The sequence below is a fragment of the Nycticebus coucang genome, chromosome 18 (assembly GCF_027406575.1).
Source record: "Nycticebus coucang isolate mNycCou1 chromosome 18, mNycCou1.pri, whole genome shotgun sequence".
Lineage (NCBI taxonomy): Eukaryota > Metazoa > Chordata > Mammalia > Primates > Lorisidae > Nycticebus > Nycticebus coucang.
The window spans coordinates 45,035,355-45,055,028 of record NC_069797.1 but is presented as its reverse complement, the minus strand read 5'-3'; the positions used below and the strand labels follow the sequence as shown (position 1 = coordinate 45,055,028).

Here is a 19,674-nt window from a genome sequence, read left to right as displayed (position 1 = left end):
CTTGATCTGTGTCAAATTCAAGGTGATTGACGACTCTCTCTCCTGGTGTAAATACCTCTATCTCCCCTGAGATTTGGCTTCAGACCTAGGATTGGAAAGGGAAAAAAGTGAAAAACATCGCGTCTAATCCATACCCAGAGTGTATCTAAATGCACTCTACATACCCGCATTTATTTTAGCCTTCAACACTCAGCTGGTACAATGATCACTGGGGTGTGTGCCTGCACCTCTGTGAGCCTGAGAAAAACCCATTTGAGGCCTATGTCACTGAAAACACCAGATAGTGAGAAGGCTCCAGGCACAGCTGGATCCAAGGATTCAAATCTGCTTCTGCTTGGTTTCATTCTCCACGACAGATGATCCTCCCAAATCTCCAGGATTATTTTCTCTTTACAGCCAAAAGTTCTAATTCTAGGGCAAAGACAACCCATTTTTCCCCAAAATCCCGAAACCTCTTCAGACTTGAATCCCATTGGTCTCTTAGAGGTCACATGCTCATGCCTGAACCAATTACTGCATCCAGGTAGATGAGTGGCCAGGCCTGAGTCAGTTCTACCTGAACCCCAGGGACCAAAGGTGAGAAGGGGGTTCTCCAAAGAAAAATCAAGGTGCTGTCATCTAAAAGAAAGGGACTGGATGCTGGGCAGGAAAGCCACACTTGCTAAGAGCAAATCTTGGCTCTGCCTTCTGAGCTCTGTTAGACCTGGGCAAATTACTAACTGTTGCTGTATTCAGTTTCCTTGTTTTTATTAGATGCTTTAACCAGCTAAGCTAGGAGCTTCCTTGTTTTTAAAACTGGGGAACTGGAAGTCCATAGGATTTGTTTTGGTGGTGGGGGCGGGGGGGGGTGGCAGAGTCTCACTATGGCACCCTGGGTAGAGTGCTGTGGTGTCACAGCTCACAGCAACCTCAAACTCTTGGGCTTAAGTGATTCTCTTGCATCAGCCTCCTCAGTAGCTGGGACTACAGGGCCTGCCACAACGCCCAGCTATTTTTTTTTTTTTTTTGCTGTTGTTGTCAATGTTGTTATATGGCCTGGGCCAGGTTGGAACCCACCAACCCCGTGCATGTGGCTTCTTAACTACTGAGCAATAGGCACCAAGCCAAGAAGTCTGTAAGATTAAATGAAGTAATATAGGTAAAGTGCTTAGTACAAACAGTAAACAGTCAGTTAAATGTCATTTGTTACAATAATAATAGCATCAATTATTACTTTTATTATCAAAACTCCCTGGATAGGTAATAAATAAATTTCTTCATTTCTAGTGTCTAGTATAATGCCTAAAACATATAGGAAATATGCCACAAATGTCTGTAGAATAAGTGAGTAAATGAATAAGGATACTTAAAACCTTGAAACCATCATATTATCTCGGACTATAAAGAAAGGTATTAGAATTTAGGTTAATTTTATTTTCTTATTTTGAAAATTTTCATACAAATGGTGAATAAATAAACTTGTCACTGCCTACTACAGAATAATAATGAGATGAGACCCAAGTGACCACCAACTAGGTCAAGAATGAAAACATGGGCCCCTCCCCAGCTGCACCCCCCTCTCTCCCAACAGGGTAACCATTATCCTAACATTCTATGATAATCATTCTCTTGTCTGATATTCATTCCAAAATAATGCAGTTTAATCCTTTTTCTTTTGAACTTTATAGACATGGAATCATACTGTTTCTTTCTTTCTTTTTTGAGACAGTGTCTCAAGTTGTCACCCTAGGTAGAGTGCCGTGGCATCATAGCTCACAGAAACCTCCAACTCTTGGGCTTAAGCAATTCTCTTGCCTCAGCCTCCAAGTAGCTGGGACTACAGGCGCCTGCCACAATGCCTGGTTGTCATTTGTTTAGCTGGCCCAGGCTGGGTTCGAACCCGCCAGCCTCAGTGTATATGGCTGGCACCATAAACACTGTGCTATGGGCCCTGAGACAATCATACTGTTTCTATTCAGTTTTATTTGGCATCTTTTGCTTTGACATTGTATTCTTTTTTGTCTGTTTGTTTTTGAGACAGACTCTCAAGCTGTCACCCTGGGAAGAGTGCCGTCAAGTCATAGCTCACAGCAACCTCCAACTCTTGGGCTCAAGCGATTCTCTTGCCTCAGCTTCCCAAGTAACTGGGACTACAGGCACCTGCCACAATACCCAGCTGTTTGTTGTTGTTGTTGTTGTTGTAGTTGTCATTGTAGTTTTTTTTAGCTGTCCGGGGCAGGGTACGAACCCACCAGCCTTGTTGTATGTGGCCAGTGCCCAACCCACTGAGCTATGTTTGCCACCTCAACATTGTTTTCTGAGATTCTTCTGTGTCAATGAGTTAAGCTGAAGTTCATTTCTTTTCACTGCTATGTAACACAAAGACCTAGTGCTAATAGACACCTGACTATCACCAGAAATGCCACTTTGAACATTATTCACATTTCTCCTGATACCTGTGTGGGAGACCTTCTCTAGGATTTACACCTAAGAGTGGAATTACTGAGTCTTAAAGTACGTACATATTAAACTCACTTGATAATAAACGTTTCCCCAAGGACTTTGATCTGTTTACACTCCCAGCTGCAGGGGATGGGTGGGTGAGTGATCCTGTTGTGCTACTCAGGGGTCCTCAAACATTTTAAACAGTGGGCCAGGTCACTGCCCCTCAGACCGTTGGAGGGCTGGACTATAGTTTAAAAAAAAAACTATGAACAACTTCTTATGAACCCTGCACATATCTTATTTTCAAGTAAAAAAACAAAACGGGAACAAATACAATCACACCTGCGCATGTGGCCCGCGGGCCATAGTTTGAGGACCCCTGTAACACCCCCACAATTGTTATTATCCTACTTAACTTTTTCTGGTCACGTGTGTGCAATGAGGTTTTTTATTATGATTTTAATCAGAGATGGAGCCTCTTTTTGTGTTTACTGACCATTCAAGTTTTCGGAAGTGTTTATTCAAGTCTTTTTTGTTTGTTTGTTTGGTTTTTTTGTGGTTTTTGGCCGGGGCTAGGTTTGAACCCACCACCTCCGGCATATGGGACCGGCGCCCTGCTCCTTGAGCCACAGGCACCGCCCTATTCAAGTCTTTTACTCATGTTAAATCTGGACTAATTGTCTTTTTCTCAAAAATTGAGGAGTTATTTATATAGCTTTGATATGTGTTCTTTAACAGTTATATACATTCACCCCTTCGTATCCATGGATTCAACCAACTGCGGATTGAAACATGTAGAGAAAGCCAAAAATACAACACCACCAAAAAATGCAAATTAGAAATCAATATGGTATAGAAATAGCATTTACCTTGTGTTAGGTGTTATAAGTAATCTAGCGGTGATTTAAAATGTACGGGAGCACGTGCATAGATTATATGCAAATATGCCATTTTATATAAGGGACTTGCGCATCCACAGATTTGGATATCCTTTGGGAGGATGGTCCTGGAATCAGCCCCTGGCGCCCAGATGCCAAGGGATGACTATATATGGACAACATGTACTCCTACTTGTGGCTTGCCTTTGCACCTTTTTCATGCTATCTTTTGGTTTATAGATGTTTAAATAATAAGGAAGATGAATTTATCAGTCTTTTCATTTATGTTTATTGTGGGCCCTATTTAAAAAATCTTTCCTACTTCTAAAGACATTTTAATATTTTCTCATTCTCATTTAAGAGCTTTATAATTCTGCCTTTTACATTCAGTTGTTAATCCATCTGAAATTGATTTTTGTATATGGAGTGAGGTAGGGGGCAAAGTCTCATAATCAGAGAGAATCGATTATCCCAGCATGATTTATTGAAAAGTTCAGTATTTTCTACTGTTCCTGTGACATCTCTGTCATACATCAAATGTTTACACTTCTATGGGTCTTTTCTTTTTTTTTTGAGACAGAGTCTCTCTATGTCGCCCTCGGTAGAGTACCATGGCCTCCCAGCTCACAGCTATCTCAAACTCCTGGGCTTAAGTGATTCTTTTGCCTCAGCCTCCCAGTAGCTGCGACTAAAGGCAACCACCACAACACATGGTTATTTTCGTTGTTGTTGTTGTAGTTGTCATTGTTGTTTAGCTGGCCCAGCCCGGGTTTGAACCCACCAGCCTCAGTGTACGTGGCTGGTGCCATAATCACTGTACTATGGGCGCCGAACCTGTGTGGGTCTTTTTGGAAAAGTTCTCTATTTTGTTTTCTTGTCTGTTTTTCTAACTTTTTTTTTAATATTAAATCATAGCTGTGTACATTAATGCGATCATGGGGCACCATACACTGGTTTTATAGACCATTTGACATATTTTCCTCACACTGGTTAACTCAGCCTTCCTGGCATTTTCTTAGTTATCGTGTTTGTTTTTTTAACTTTATGTCAATATCATGCCTCTCAACTAGAATACCCTTATAATAAGTTGTGATATCTGATATCTGATAGGGTAAGTTACCAAAACTCATTCTTTTCTTTCAAGGGTGTCTTGGTTATTCTACACTTACACTTCCATATAAATTTATTTTGTTTTTTAAAATAATGTTTTATTGAATTTTTACCTCTGCCAAAATGCACAGAGGTCAATAACTGATCACAAAATCACAAAATAAACCAATCTACGTAACTACTAACTTGGCCAAGAAATAGTAGGTTGAGCCACACGAAACAGTTGTTCTTGTAACACAAAAAGGATTTTAAAATGTGCCTACAAAGGATTAACTACTGCTGGATTGATCTCCCACTATTAACAACTATAAAGCCAGACAAAATATATTAAACAAGTTTCAGACCTTGGACAGTCAGAAGCAGAGGACTGTGATCCCTGAGAGAAAAGAGACTAAGGAGGGAAGCCCTTTGATTGCCCTACCTTACTGACCACAGTTTCCAGCTGTTAAAAGACAAAATTACAAGTTTGGTTTAAAGATCTTAATTGGCTTTTACTGCAATACTTGAACCACGCGACACTTCATTCCATAATATAGAATAAGTGTTCCAATGAGTGAGCAGAAAGGTTTGGTTTTATTTTAACAGAAAAAGGGCTGAAGAAAGCAGAAATAAAGAATACAAATTGGATTGGTCATTTCAAAGTTACTTTCCTTGGAAGGCAGTGATAGGGAGACAGAAAATAGAAAAATAACTGGTTAACTTCAGGCTACTTTTAGTTACAAAGATTAAAACCGAGAGCTTCATTATCTTACTGATTGAAGATTGAAACTGGCCTGTTTGGGAAATTGGCTGTTATTTCTCTCTCCTGATTTCTCTGGAGGCCAGATAACAACTTAGTTTCGGTTTGGTGATGTGGAACTTAAGCACGGATTACTCCATTGTGATTTTCACTCAGGTCTGTTGGAGCCTGGTGCAGGAGCTTAGCCTTAAACAATGGCCACCTGGAATTTATATGTTACACAAGTGAAGCTCACGAAAGGGAAAGCCTAAGAAAGCCAGCATTTTCACTGAATTGACGGGACAGATATTGGAGTTGGGGGATGCCAAGACACCTAGAATTTGCTTGTCGGAGTGCTGGAGAGGAGGAGGCTGCAAAACGAGAGAGAGAAAGAGAGAAAGATCGAGAAAGATTTACAGAGGAGTCTTCACAAAGTGTCAGGGTAATAGGACCCTCTACCAGGAGAGAAAAATCAACCAACAGAAACAGATGTATACATGACAGACATGATGGAATGAGCAGGCTAGAACATTAAAACAGTGATTGCTCCTTATCCATAGGGGATGCGTTGCATAGACAGTACTGAACACAGGCAGATAGTTTTTGCTTTTGTTTGTAAGAGAGTCTATGTTCTTTGTGCACACGACACCCAGCTTATGCCCTGTAGCATTGCACACAGTGCCAGAGATCTCCTGTCCTTCCAGACCTTACACCCTGATGTCCCCTTTGCACTTTAACAAATGCAGGTTCTATTGGGCATATCCTTCCAGAAGAGCCCACTTTCATCGTAATCGAAGACTCGCTTTGTTCGTATGGTACCGTTTCTCCTTAAAAACTTCTTCGACTTTGCCAGAAATGTGGCAGCAACTTCTGCCTGGGCAGATGCAAACTCTCCAATAATATTTACATTTTTCAGTCCAAATCTATTCCCAAATCTGTGTAACCATTCCTTACTTGGAATATATGGCTTGGTGTCACTCATTTCAGGGGGATCCCTGGCTGAAGTCTCAATGCTTTCTGCCACAAGACATTGCTGTCAATCAGAACCCATTTCTACCTTTTCCACAAATTTAATACCTTTTACATCTTACCTGAGCACATACCATGCACGGTGGCTGCGACCTTCGTAGTTTAAGGTGTGACAGCAAAACTAGCACGAATTTCTTTTTCCTTCTTCACAGTTTCATAAAAGATAGAAGATTGATTCTTACTGTAGATCTTAGCAAGCTCAGCATGTAATTTTTTTCTCTTTCTTTGTTGAGTCAGAATTTTCACCTTTTTACTTAAAGGAAACACTTTATAGCCTCTCTTTGGTATGTCCAAATTGCTGGCCTCACTTCTCTTGCATTTGGGGCCCATTAGTAAAATAAGGGTTCTGTGAACACAATCTCCACCATAGAGAGACCGTGGCTCTGTCTATTACTGAGATGGCCCCTAAGTGACTAACGGGCTGGGAGCAGAGGCAGCGTGGATCTGCTGGAACAGGGTTGATTCACATCCTGGGTGGGACGGAGTAGGATGGCAAGAGATTTCATCACGCTGCTCAGAATGGTCGGCAATTTGAAACTTAGAAATTGTTTATTTCCGGAATTTTCCACTTAATATTTTCAGACTGCAGATGATGACGGGAAATTGTAACCATGAAAAGTGAAACTGTGGATAAGGGATGTGTACTGTACATCAATTTGCTCCACATGTTAAAAATGTAGAGGAAAACGTGAACTTAATGAGGAGAGAATGGAAGAGACTTTAATAAACAACTAAATGGAACTGTTAAAAATATAAAATATCTGAAATGAAAATTATATGGAATGGCTGGCCTGGCATTTAGGGAGCTTAGCAGTCAGTACTCCATCCTAACAAGTAAAAAAGCTGAACAAACTGAGAAATCAGCTCTTCTTAGATCTGTCAAAGAAGTGAGGTCATAGGGAAAACTACCACCCCCGAAGTTGGACAGAGAGACAGGCAGATGCAGAGAATTACAAGTTAGCCAAACAGACACTCACCCAAGCAGAAACCATCAGGAGCGGGTCCAGGGACAGGAAAAACTAAATTGCAATTGACAATTTGCTGGAGAGACAGTGTGGACAGGTCTGAAGTTAAAAATTTCAAGGGAGCCAATCACAGGGGAGCCCCTGTGCTTTTGTAGTTTTTCGTCCAGGGGTAGTACCAGGACCTCACAGTCAATACCAGGCACAAATTGCTTCATGCTTCTGGGAGGGGGAGAGGAAAAAGGACCAAATACAATATGCCAAAGCGTTCTGTTCTTCCTAAGGCCTACTGTCAGAAAAAATTACAAAGGGCACCCCAAAAAATGCATACACATTATAAGAAACAAAAAACTGTATTAAAATTGTAATACTCAGTATATACTGATAACAAAAGATGAGAAAAAGTGTCATTTGACTTCTGCAATCACAAGATGTGTTCAAAGTATATACATCATGTAACAATATATAATGCATAGATAACTTCGCTTATAATCTGGATACATTTTTTTTTTGGCACCCCTGATATTTTACCAGAGCGTAACCTGCTAAAGGATCATCAGAGCCTACCTGGGGGAAGAAAAATACCCAAGTCTGGCTCCTGTTCATCTTCCATGCAGGGGAAGGAGAAGACTCAATTCCAGCCCCATCTAGCCATCCTGTCTCCCATAAGGGGTGGGGACGGGAGGCATCTGAGAAAATATGGTGACATTCACAGTCAAGGGCACCGCAGCTTCCCCAAATGACTGAGACCTAATCATAAAAGCACAGAATTCCTCCCCTCCCTCCCCACACTGTACCACTACATTACTAAAGGTCTATTTACTGCAGTTTTCCTTTTACTTAGAATATCATGTCCACCTTTCAACAAAAAATTACAAGGCATCATAAAAGGCAAAACAAGCAAACCCCCCTTACTATATGAAGAGACTGAACAAACATCAGCGCTAGGGTCAGATAAGGAAGGAATGTTGTAATCATCATCTCAGGAATTTTTTTCTAATTTCAAGCTATTAAGGTGGTACACAAGTTTTCGTTATGTGGATACCTTTTCTAAGGCTTAAATCAGAGCTTTTAGGGTGCCCATCGCCTGCATAGTGCTCCTTGTACCTGATACATAGGTTTATGCCCTGCCTTCTCCTCCCCTCCCCACTTCTTGACGTTTCTGATGACATTTTCATCTCCCTGTGCCTGTGTGTGCCATCAATTACCTCTCAATTATTACAGAATATGCGTACTGTTTGTTTTTCCATTCCTGAGATACTTCACTTAGGAGACTATTTCTAGTTCCATCCAAGTCGCTACAAAAGACATTATTTCATTTCTTTGGATGGCTGAGTAGTACTTCATGGCGAATATACATAACATATACCACAGTTTGTTAATCTCTGCATGAACTGATGGGCACTTAGGTTGATTCCACATCTTGGCAATTGTGACTTGTGCTGCAACCAACCTTTGAGTGCAGGTGTCTTTTTGATGAAATGACTATTTTTCCTTTGGAGAAATCCTCAGAAGTGGGATTGCTGGATCAAATAGTAGGTCTACATTTATTTCTTTGAGTTTTTTCTATAGAGTTTGCACTAATTTGCAGTTCCACCAGCAGTGCATAAGCCTTGCTTTCTGTCTGCATCTGAACTAGTGTCTATTATTTTTTCACTTTTTAATACATAACAGGAATTTTTTTAAAATTATGATTAATATGCTAAGAGCTTTAGTAGAAAAAGTTGACCACATGCTGGGCGGCGCCTGTGGCTCAGTCGGTAGGGCGCCGGCCCCATATACCGAGGGTGGCGGGTTCAAACCCAGCCCCGGCCAAACTGCAACCAAAAAATAGCCGGGCGTTGTGGCGGGCGCCTGTGGTCCCAGCTACTCGGGAGGCTGAGGCAAGAGAATCGCTTAAGCCCAGGAGTTGGAGGTTGCTGTGAGCTGTGTGAGGCCACGGCACTCTACTGAGGGCCATAAAGTGAGACTCTGTCTCTACAAAAAAAAAAAAAAGTTGACCACATGCAAAGATACGTAACGTGGACATAGAGATGGAGATTCTAAGACAGCATTAAAAAGAAATGGTAGAGATCAGGGTGGTGCCTGTGGCTCAAAGCAGTAGGACCCCAGCCCCATGTGCCGGAGTTGGCAGGTTCAAACCCAGCCGCAGCCAGAAACTGCAAAAAAAAAGAAAGAAAGAAATGGTGGAGATCAAAGATACTGTAATGGAAATTTAGAACGATTTTGATAAGCCCATAAGTAGGCTGGCCATTCTATTTTTTTTCTTTTTTGTAGAGACAGAGTCTCACTGTACCGCCCTCGGGTAGAGTGCCATGGCGTCACACAGCTCACAGCTACCTCTAACTCTTGGGCTTATGCGATTCTCTTGCCTCAGCCTCCCAAGCAGCTGGAACTACAGGCGCCCGCCACAACGCCCACCTATTTTTTTGTTGCAGTTTGGCCGGGGCTGGGTTTGAACCCCCCACCCTCAGCATATGGGGCCGGCGCCCTACTCACTGAGCCACAGGCGCCGCCCTATATTTTTTTTTTTGATACAGAGTTTCACTTGGGTTACCCTCGGTAGAGTGCTATGGCGACTTAGCTCACAGCAACCTCAACTCTTGAGCTCAAGTCATTCTCTTGACTCAGCCTTCCAAGTAGCTGGGACTACAGGCGCCCGCCACCATGCCTGGCTATTTTTTTCAGAGACAGGGTCCTGCTCTTCTTGCTCAGGCTGATCTCGAATCTGTGAGCTCAGGCAATCCACCCACCTTAGCCTCCCAGAGTGCTGGGATTACAGGCGTGAGCCAGCATGCCCGGCTGTAGACTGGCCATTCTCTGAGCTTCAGGATAAGATAACAGAAACTCCCAGAACTAAAGAAGTAAAGAGAAAAAAAGTCTAAACAAACAAAACAGAATATCCAAGATCTCTGGGACAACTAAAAGAGGGTATCATAAAAATACGGGATGGGAAATTTGCCTTCCACACCTGTCTGTCTTTTGTGGTTTTAATTGAGCATTTTACTGATTCAATTTTCTCTTTTCTCAGGTATCAATTTTACTTCCTTTTTAAAAAACATTTTGCCAATGGTTGCCCTAAGGTTTGCAATATACATTTACAATGAGTACAAGCCACTTTCAAACAATGCTTTATGCTTCATGGGTGTGCATGTACCTTAAAAGAATAAAATATTCCTGATTCCTCCCTCCCATCCTTTGTATTATTTATTTCACATACACATAAGCATACACACACACACATATTTAAATACATACCTGACATTATTATTATGAACAAATTATTGTCTGTTAGCTCAATTGAGAACAAGAAAAATAAGTGTCCTTCGGTGCTCTTCCTTTATGTAGATTTTTTTTTTTTTTTTTTTAGAGATAGAGTCTCACTTTGTCGCCCTTGGTAGAGTGCCGTGGCATCACAGCTCACAGCAACCTCCAGCTCTTGGGCTTAGGTAATTCTCTTGCCTCAGCCTCCTGAGTAGCTGGGACCATAGGTGCCCACCACAATGCCCAGCTATTTTTTTTGTTGCAGTTTGGCCGGGGCTGGGTTTGAACCCGCCACCCTTGGTATATAGGGCCAGCGCCCCCTTTATGTAGATTCTATAATAGTTTCTGACCTATATCATTTTCCTTTTCTTTGAGAATCTCTTTTAACACATTTTTTTTCTGAGACAGTCTTACTTTGTTGCCCTTAGTAGAGTGCCATGGCGTCTGAGCTCATAGTAACCTCAAAGTGTTGGGGTCTAGTGATCCTCTTGCCTGAGCCTTCTGAGTAGCTGGGACTATAGGTGCCCACCACAACACCAGCTATTTTTAGAGATGGGGTCTTGCTCTTGTTCAGACGGATCTTGAACTGCTAAGCTCAGGCAATCCACCCGCCTCAGCTTCCCAGAGTGCTAGGATTATAGGTGTGAGCCACCGTGCCCAGCCTCACTTTTAATATTTTTTTAAAGGCAGATCTCCTGGCAACAGATTCCCTCAATTTTTGTTTGCCTGAGAAAGTCTGTATTTGTGGGTTCCATGTCCATGATCCAACCAACTGCAGATCAGAAATATTTGGGGGAAAAAAAAAAGGATGTTGTGTCTGTAACTGAAGAGACTTTTTCTCTTGCCATTATTCTCTAAACAAGACAGAGTAACAACTGTTTACATCGTATTTACATTGTATTAGGTGTTGTAAGTAATCGAGAGATGATTTGAAGTCTACAAGAGGATGTGTGGAGGTTATATGCAAATACTACACCATGTAATATATAAGGGGCTTGAGCACCTGTGGGTTTTATATCTGTAAGGGATCTTAAAACAAATCCCCCACGGATACTGAAGGATGACTATACTTAGGTACAAATCTAACAAAATATATGTGAGATCTTTAAAACTACTTAACGCTAATGAAAGATACCAAAGAATAAGTAAATGAAAAGGTACTCTATGCTTACAAATAGGAAACCTCAGCATTGCCAAGATGTCAGTTCTTTACAAATTTATCTATAGATTCAATGTAACCCCCCCAAAAACAAAAAAAAGAAAAAAAAAAACAAAACAAAAAAAAAACCAACTCCAGCAGGTTATTTTGTGGATGTAAACAGATTCTAAAGTTTATAGAGGGAGGCAAAAGACCCAGTTAACTCAATATTGAAGAAGAACAAAGTTGGAAGACTATCTTTAACCAACTTCAAGATGTACTATAAACTAGATTGTTTACTTACTATAAACCTACAGTGATAAAGACAGTGTGGTCTTATTGAAAGAATCAAATAAATTAAAGGAACAGAATAGAAACACTGGAAATTGAGTCGTAGTCAACTGATCTTTGACAAAGGAGCAAATGCAGTACAGTGAAGCCAAGATAGTTTTACAAATGGTGCTAGAACAACAGGGCATCTACGTGCAAAAAATGAATCTAGACTCAGGCTTTGCACCCTACACAAAAATTAAAATGTAAAATGCAAAACTGTAAAAATTCATAGAAGATGATATGGGAGAAAAATTATGTGACCTTGAGTATGGTAATGACTTTTTAGAGGCAATAAGAAGAAAATGTTTGAAAGAAATAATTGACAAGCTGGATATCATTAAAATTAAAAACTTCTGCCAAAGACAATGTCAAGGGAATGGAGAAGACGAGTAACAGAGTGGGAGGAAATATTTGCAAGAGACCTATCTGATAAAAGGCTGTTATTAAAAATACACGAAGTACTCTTTTTTTTTTTTTTTTGAGACAGAGCCTCAAGCTGTTGCCTTGGGTAGAGTGCTGTGGCATCTCAGCTCACAGCTACCTCCAACTCCTGGGCTCAAGCGATTCTCCTGCCTCCGCCTCCCAAGTAGCTGGGACTACAGGCACCCGCCACAACGCCCAGCTATTTTTTGGTTGCAGCCGTCGTTGTTGTTTGGCGGGCCCAGGCTGGATTCAAACCCGCCAGCTCAGGTGTATGTGGCTGGCGCTTTAGCCGCTTGAGCCACAGGCACCGAGCCAAAAATATATACAAAGTACTCTTAACGCTTATCAAGAAGAAAATGAACAACCCAGTTTAAAAATGGGTGAAAAGCCTGGGCATAAAAGGCCCATGCCTATAATCCCAGCACTTTGGGAAGATGAGGAAGGAGAATTGCTTGAGGCCAGGAGTTGGAAACCAGCCTGGGTACCATAGTAAGACCTCTTCTCTACAAAAAATAAGAATATAGGCAGGTGTGGTGGCACACTCCTGTGTCTCAGCAACTTGGAGGGCTGAAGCAGGAAAATCACTTGAGCCCACGAGTTTGAGGTCACAGTGAGCTATGTGGGTGCCAGTGCACTCCACCCTGGGTGACAGAAGAAGACCCTGTTTCTAATAATTAAAAAAAAAAAAAGGAAAAAGACTTTAACAGACATCTCACTGAAAAAGATATGTAGATAACAAGTAAACATATGAAAATATGTTCAACATCATACATCATTAGGGAATTAAGACTTAAAACAATGATGAAGGGCTTGGCGCCTATAGCCCAAGTGGTTAAGGTGACAGTCACATATACCAGAGCTGGCAGGTTCGAATCCATCCTGGGCCTGCCAAGCAACAATGACATCTACAACCAAAAAATGGCCAGGCGTTGTGGCAGGCGCCTATAGGCCCAGCTACTTGGGAGGCTGAGGCAAGAGAATCGCTTGAGCCCAGGAGTTGGAGGTTGCTGTGAGCTGTGATGCCATAGCACTCTACTGCTTGAGGCTTTGTCTCAAAAAAACAAACAAACAAATAAAAAAAAATGATGAGGTACCTATACACACCTATTAGAATGGCTACAGTTCAAAAAGTGACTATACCAAATGCTATCAAGGGTGTGGACCAACAGGAACTCTCATTCATTGGTGAAAGAAGTGCCAAATGGTACAGTCACTTTACATGACAGTTTGGTCTTTTCTTACAAAAGTGAATATACTCCTACCCTATGATTCAGCAATCACACTCCTTGGTATTTACCCAAATGAACGGAAAACTTATGTTCACACAAAAAACCTGCATGTGGATGTTTATAGCAGCTTTATTCATAATTGCCCAAACTTGGAAGCAACCAAAATGTCCTTCAGTAGGTGAATGGATGATAAAGTGTGGCACATTCAGATAATGAAAAAGAATTTTTTGAGACAGTCTCAGTATGTCATCCTTGGTAGAGTGCCGTAGAGTCACAGCTCACAGCAACCTCAAACTCTTGGGCTTAAGTGATTCTCTTGCCTCAGCCTCCCAAGCAGCTGGGACTACAGATGCTCACCACAATGCCCGGCTATTTTTTTTGTTGCAGTTGTCATTGTTGTTTAGCAGGCCTGGGCCTGGTTCGAACCCACCTGCCTCGGTGTATGTGGCCAGTGCCTTAACCACTAAGCTATGGCCACCAAGCCAGATAATGAAATATTATTTAGCACCAAACAGAAATGAGCTATCAAGCCATGAAAAGGTATGGAGGAAAGTTAAATGCATATTGCTATGGGAGAAGCTCATCAAAAAGTCTATATACTATATATTTCCAACTATATGAAATTCTGGAAAAAGAAAAATTATGGACCTGAAGCAAGGATAGAGGGAGTAATAGGAAGAGCAGAGAAGATTTTTAGGACAGTGAAACTATTCTGTATGATACATGTTGAACATTCCAAATCCAAAAATAGAAATTTAAAATGCTCCAAAATCTGCAACTTTTTTGAGTATATCATGTTGGGATGTTGAACCAGTAAGATAATATAAAATTCCCAAATCTGAAAATATCTGAGATCCAGAACATTTTCTGGTCTCAAGTATTTTAGATAAGGGATACTCAACCCGTACCACAATGGTGGATATATGTCATCAGACATTCGTCAAAACCCATAGAATGTACAAGACCAAGAGTGAACCCTAATGCAATCTATGGACTTTGGTTGATAATAATGTGTCAGTATAGGTTTATTGATTGTAACAAATACGCCTCTGTGGTATGGAATATAGATGGGGAAATTGTTCATGTATAAAGACAGGGGATACATGCAAACTCTATACTTTATCCTCAGTTTTGGTGTGAACCTAAAACTGTTCTTAAAAAATAAATAATATTAATTTTAAAATGTATTGAACAGAATTTATAGCAGAATAAAGATGATAGAAGAAACGGTCTATAAATGTGAAGACACAACAATGGAAAATATTCAAAATTAAGCATGCAGAGAAAAAAGATTTAAAAAATGAACAAATTATCAGACTTACATACATACAGCAATATTGAGAAGCTTAACATACATACTGGGCGGCGCCTGTGGCTCAGTCGGTAAGGCGCCGGCCCCATATACCGAGGGTGGCGGGTTCAAACCCGGCCCTGGCCAAACTGCAACCAAAAAATAGCCGGGCGTTGTGGCGGGCGCCTGTAGTCCCAGCTACTCGGGAGGCTGAGGCAAGAGAATCACTTAAGCCCAGGAGTTGGAGGTTGCTGTGAGCTGTGAGGCCACGGCACTCTACCGAGGGCCATAAAGTGAGACTCTGTCTCTACAAAAAAAAAAAAACAAACAAACAAAAAAAAAACATACATGCGATTGGAGTTCCTGAAAAAGAAGACAGATAGGGAAAATATTTGATTAAATGATCAATAAATTTATTTCCAAATTTGAAGAAAACTACAAATTCAGGAATGCAATAATTTCAACACGTACCAAATAGAATAAACAATCAAATCATCGCACATCATATCCTAACTGCAGAAAGCAGTGGTAAACACAAAAATCTTAAAAGCAGTTGGTGTGAAGGGAGATGCTTTACATGCAAAAGAACAAAAATAAGAATGACGGAAGACTTAACTTCTTAGAACTATGTATGCAAAAAGTCCATGGAGCTACATCGTTAAATTACGGATAGAAAAAAAATACTTGTCAACCTAAAATTCTATAGTCAGCAGAAATACATTTCAAAAACGAAAAACAAAGACTTTTTTTAGTGATATTAAAGCTTGGAGACGTCATCACAAGGGACCTGCACTATAAGAAATATTAAAAGAGGTGCATTAGGCAAGAGAAAATAATACTAGATGAAAATTAAATTCTATATAAAGAAATAAAGAGTGCCATAAATGCTAAAAAAAAAAAAATAGGAAAATATAACTGACTTCCCCCCTCGTTTTAAAATATCTTGAAAAGATAACTGATTATTTAAAGCAAGCAAAGGTATTATGGGATTTGTAGCATACTTACAAGTAAATGGCATGACAAAAAAGCACGGATGGGAGAAGAGATATGAAAACATACTATTGTAAAGTTCTTACACTAAATGTAAAGTGAATTAATATTATTTAAGACAGATTGAATTACATTTAAGGTGTATACTGTGAAGCAGTATACTAAAGAGCAGCCACTAAAAATAAATAAACAAATAAATACACAAGTCTGAGCAAGAAAACAATAAAGAATATTAAAATGGAATAATAAAAAAATACTGAAGTGATTAAAAAAAAGCAGGAGAAGAGAATCAAATAAACAAAGAAAAGATGGAACAAGTAGAAGATAAATAGCAAAAAGATCATGATGTGACTTTGTATATTTATGTCTTTTTAATATTTATCAACAATGTCTTGTTATTTCTGTGTGGAACACTTACAGATCTAATGAATGTTTATTTCTATGGGTTTTCTGTTTCATGATGCTATTGTAAATGATACATTTTAAAATTTCATTTCAACATGCTTGCGACTAGATTACAGAAATTTTCACTGGGTATGGTGGTCCACGCCTGTAATCCTAGCACTCTGGGAGGTCCAGGCAAGTGGATCACTTGTGCTCAGGAGTTCAAGACCAGTCTGAGCAAAAGCGAGATGCTGTTTCTACTAAAAATAGAAAAACTAGCTGGGCTTTGTGGTGGGCCTATAGTCCCAGCTACTCAGGAGGCTGAAGCCAGAAGATCACCTGAGCCCAGGAGTTGGAGGTTGCTGTGAGCTATGATGATGCCATAGCAGTCTACTGAGGGCAACGGAGTGAGACTCTGTCTCAAAAAAAGAAAAGAAAAAAAAAAAAAGAAATTTCCAATTGGCTTTTGTAATATGTTGTGTCTAGTAACTTGGCTGCGTTGACTTATTCATTCGAACAGTGTGTGCATATTCCTTTGGATTGTCTATGTACGCAACTATGTTGTTTGCAAATAGTATTAGTTTCTTTCTTTATAACCCATATGTTATTCGTATCTTTTTCATGTTTCATTGCACTGGTTAGGGCCTCTAATACTGTGCTTTTGGTAGGGAACACGTATCATGTTAAAGTTTTCTTCCATTCCATCTTTTCTCAGTTTTTTTCCCCTCTTAAATCAAGAATAGATGTTAAGTTTTATCAAATGCTTTTTGCATTTGTAAAGAATGATCATATGATTTTTCTCTTTTATTGTTATGTTAAAGTGGAGATTTTTCATTACTTTTCAAATGTTAAACTAGTCTTGCTTTATTTATGATATAGAGTAGTCTTCCCTTATTTGCAGGGAATATTTTCTAAGACCCCCCCCAACGATGCCTGAAACAGCAAATAATACCAAACCCTATAAATGTAGTATACTATGTTTTTTCGCACATGTACATATATATGATAAAGTTGAATTTGTAAATTAGCCACAGTTAGAGATTAAAAAAACAAATAATAATAAAATAGAACAATTATAATAATATACTATGATAAAAGTTATCAGTGCCTGTAGCTCAGCGGCTAGAGCGCCAGCCACATATCCTGGGGCTGGCGGGTTTGAACCCAGCCCGGGCCTGCCAAACAACAATGACAACTACAACAAAAAAATAGCTGGGCGTTGTGGTGGCGCCTGTAGTCCAGTTACTGGGAAGCTGAGGCAAGAGAACTGCTTAAGCGCAAGAGTTTGAGGTTGCTGTGAGCTGTGACGCCGCAGCACTCTACCAATGGCGACATACTGAGACTCTGTCTCAAAAAAAGAAAAAAAAAGTTATGTGAATGTGGTCTTTCTCTTTCTCTCTCAAAGTATCTTATTGCATTGTACTCACCTTTCTTTTCCCTGTGATAATGTGAGATGCTAAAAATCTACGTGATGAGATAAAGTGATGGATCAGGACAGGGAGAGATTTCATCATACTCCTCAAAAAGGCATGCAATTTAAAGCTTTGGAATTGCTTGTTTGTTTCCATTTAATATATTTGGACCACAGTTCACTGCAGGTAACTGAAACTATGGAAATTGAAACCATGGATAAGCCCCTATTGTATTATCCTTTTCATATATTGCTGATGAAGTTTGCAACAGTTGTTTACGATTTTTGAATCTATGCTCAGAGATGAGATTTGCCTGAATTTTCCTTTTTTATAATTCAGATTTGGGCCCAACTTATTGCTAGGTTCATAAAACGAGTTGAAGAAAATGGGGCTTTTTTCATCCTTTGAAATAGCTTGTATATAATTATAATTATTTATTCTCTGAATGTCTTGAACTTGCTGGTGATGCCAACAGGGTCTGAAGTTTAATATGTGGGAAGGTTTTAATTTACACATTCAATTCTTTTTGTGATTATAGGATTGTTTAGCATTTCTCTTTCAGTCAGTTAGATTTTTTTGAGAGTGTGTCTGTTTCTTATAAGATTTCAAAGTTAGTGACATAAAAAATTTCAACAATTTCCTCTTATTATTTTGTTTTGATGTCTGTAACTTCTGTGTTTATGTCAATATTTCATTCTCGATGTTGTTTATTCATGCTTTCTCTATTTCTTGGTCAGTCTTACTGGAGGTTTGTCATTTTTATTAGTCTTTTCAGAGGGCCCACCTTTGACTTTGTTCATCTTCTCAGTTGTGTTTATTTTCTATTTCATTGATTTATACTCTTACCTTGATTTCCTTTTTCCTACCTTTCTTAAGTTTGTTTTACTGATGCGTTTCGAACTTTATAAAATGGGTGTTTAGCTGATGAGTGTTTTTTGTTTTTGTTTTGTTATTAGCATAGCAGCTAAGGCCATCAATTTCCCTCAGAATTGTTTATCTCTATCCCCAAACTTTCGTATTTTCATTATAGTTCTACTCTTAATATTTCCTAATTTCTTTTTTTTTAATTAAATCATAGCTGTGTACATTAATGCGATCATGGGCTAATTTCTTTTTTCTTTTCTTTTTGTCGTTTTATAACTTTATTTGATGTATCTGACAATCACCAGTTTGTTCTCATCCACGTTGATTGTCTGTAGTTTGTTTCTTTTTTTTTTTTTTTGAGACAGAGCCTCAAGCTTTCGCCCTGGGTAGAGTGCCATAGCATCACAGCTCACAGCAACCTCCAACTCCTGGGCTTAAGCAATTCTCTTGCCTCAGCCTCCCAAGTAGCTGGGACTACAGGCACCGGCCACAACGCCTGGCAATTTTTTGGTTGTAGTCATCATTGTTGTTTGGCAAGCCCAGGCTAGATTTGAACCCGCCAGCTCTGGTGTATGTGGCTGGTGCCTTAGCCGCTTGAGCTACAGGTGCCAAGCCTATCTGTAAGTTTTTGAAAGTGGTAACAGGTACATAGGTAACCAAAGTATAGAGTTTGTTTGGTGAATCTTCATTATGTTTTCTGAACAACCACACATGCAAGCAGATACGATGTGGGACATTCCTTATGCCTTTGGCCCAGACAGCTTTGTTGAGCCTGGAATCAGTGCGCATGTCTGAGTCCCCATCTCTTTCATGGCAAATTTCCGGATCTCTTTGAGTGTCCCAGGGGCACGCTTCTTGAAGCCCACTCCACGGAAGCGCTTGTGAATGTTGATGGTGTATTCTTGGGTCACTACCTCATTGATGGCAGAACGGCCCTTCTTCTTCTCAGCCCCCTTCTTTGCAGGAGCCATTCTGCCGGACCAGAGTTGGAAAGCAGTATTTACTAATTTCTACTATGTTCTCTTCTTTGATCCTCTGGCTATTTAACTATGTATTTCTTAATGTCTAAGCATATATCGGCTTTTTTTTTTTTTTAATTTCGCTTTCAACTGGCTTTCAATAGTCTTAGTTTAAAGTCCTTTTTTTTTTTTAATTTTCTTTTTTTTTTTTCTTCCTTTAGCAATTCTCTTGCCCTTAGCCTCCCGAGTAGCTGGAATTATAGGTG

The 19,674-nt window shown here is 39.9% G+C and overlaps 1 pseudogene; it reads right to left on the bottom strand.

Moving 5' to 3' along the window:
- Positions 1-487: 487 nt before the first annotated feature.
- LOC128571093 (60S ribosomal protein L31-like) lies at positions 488-19,420 on the bottom strand (annotated as a pseudogene).
- Between the last annotated feature and the right edge of the window lie 254 nt (positions 19,421-19,674).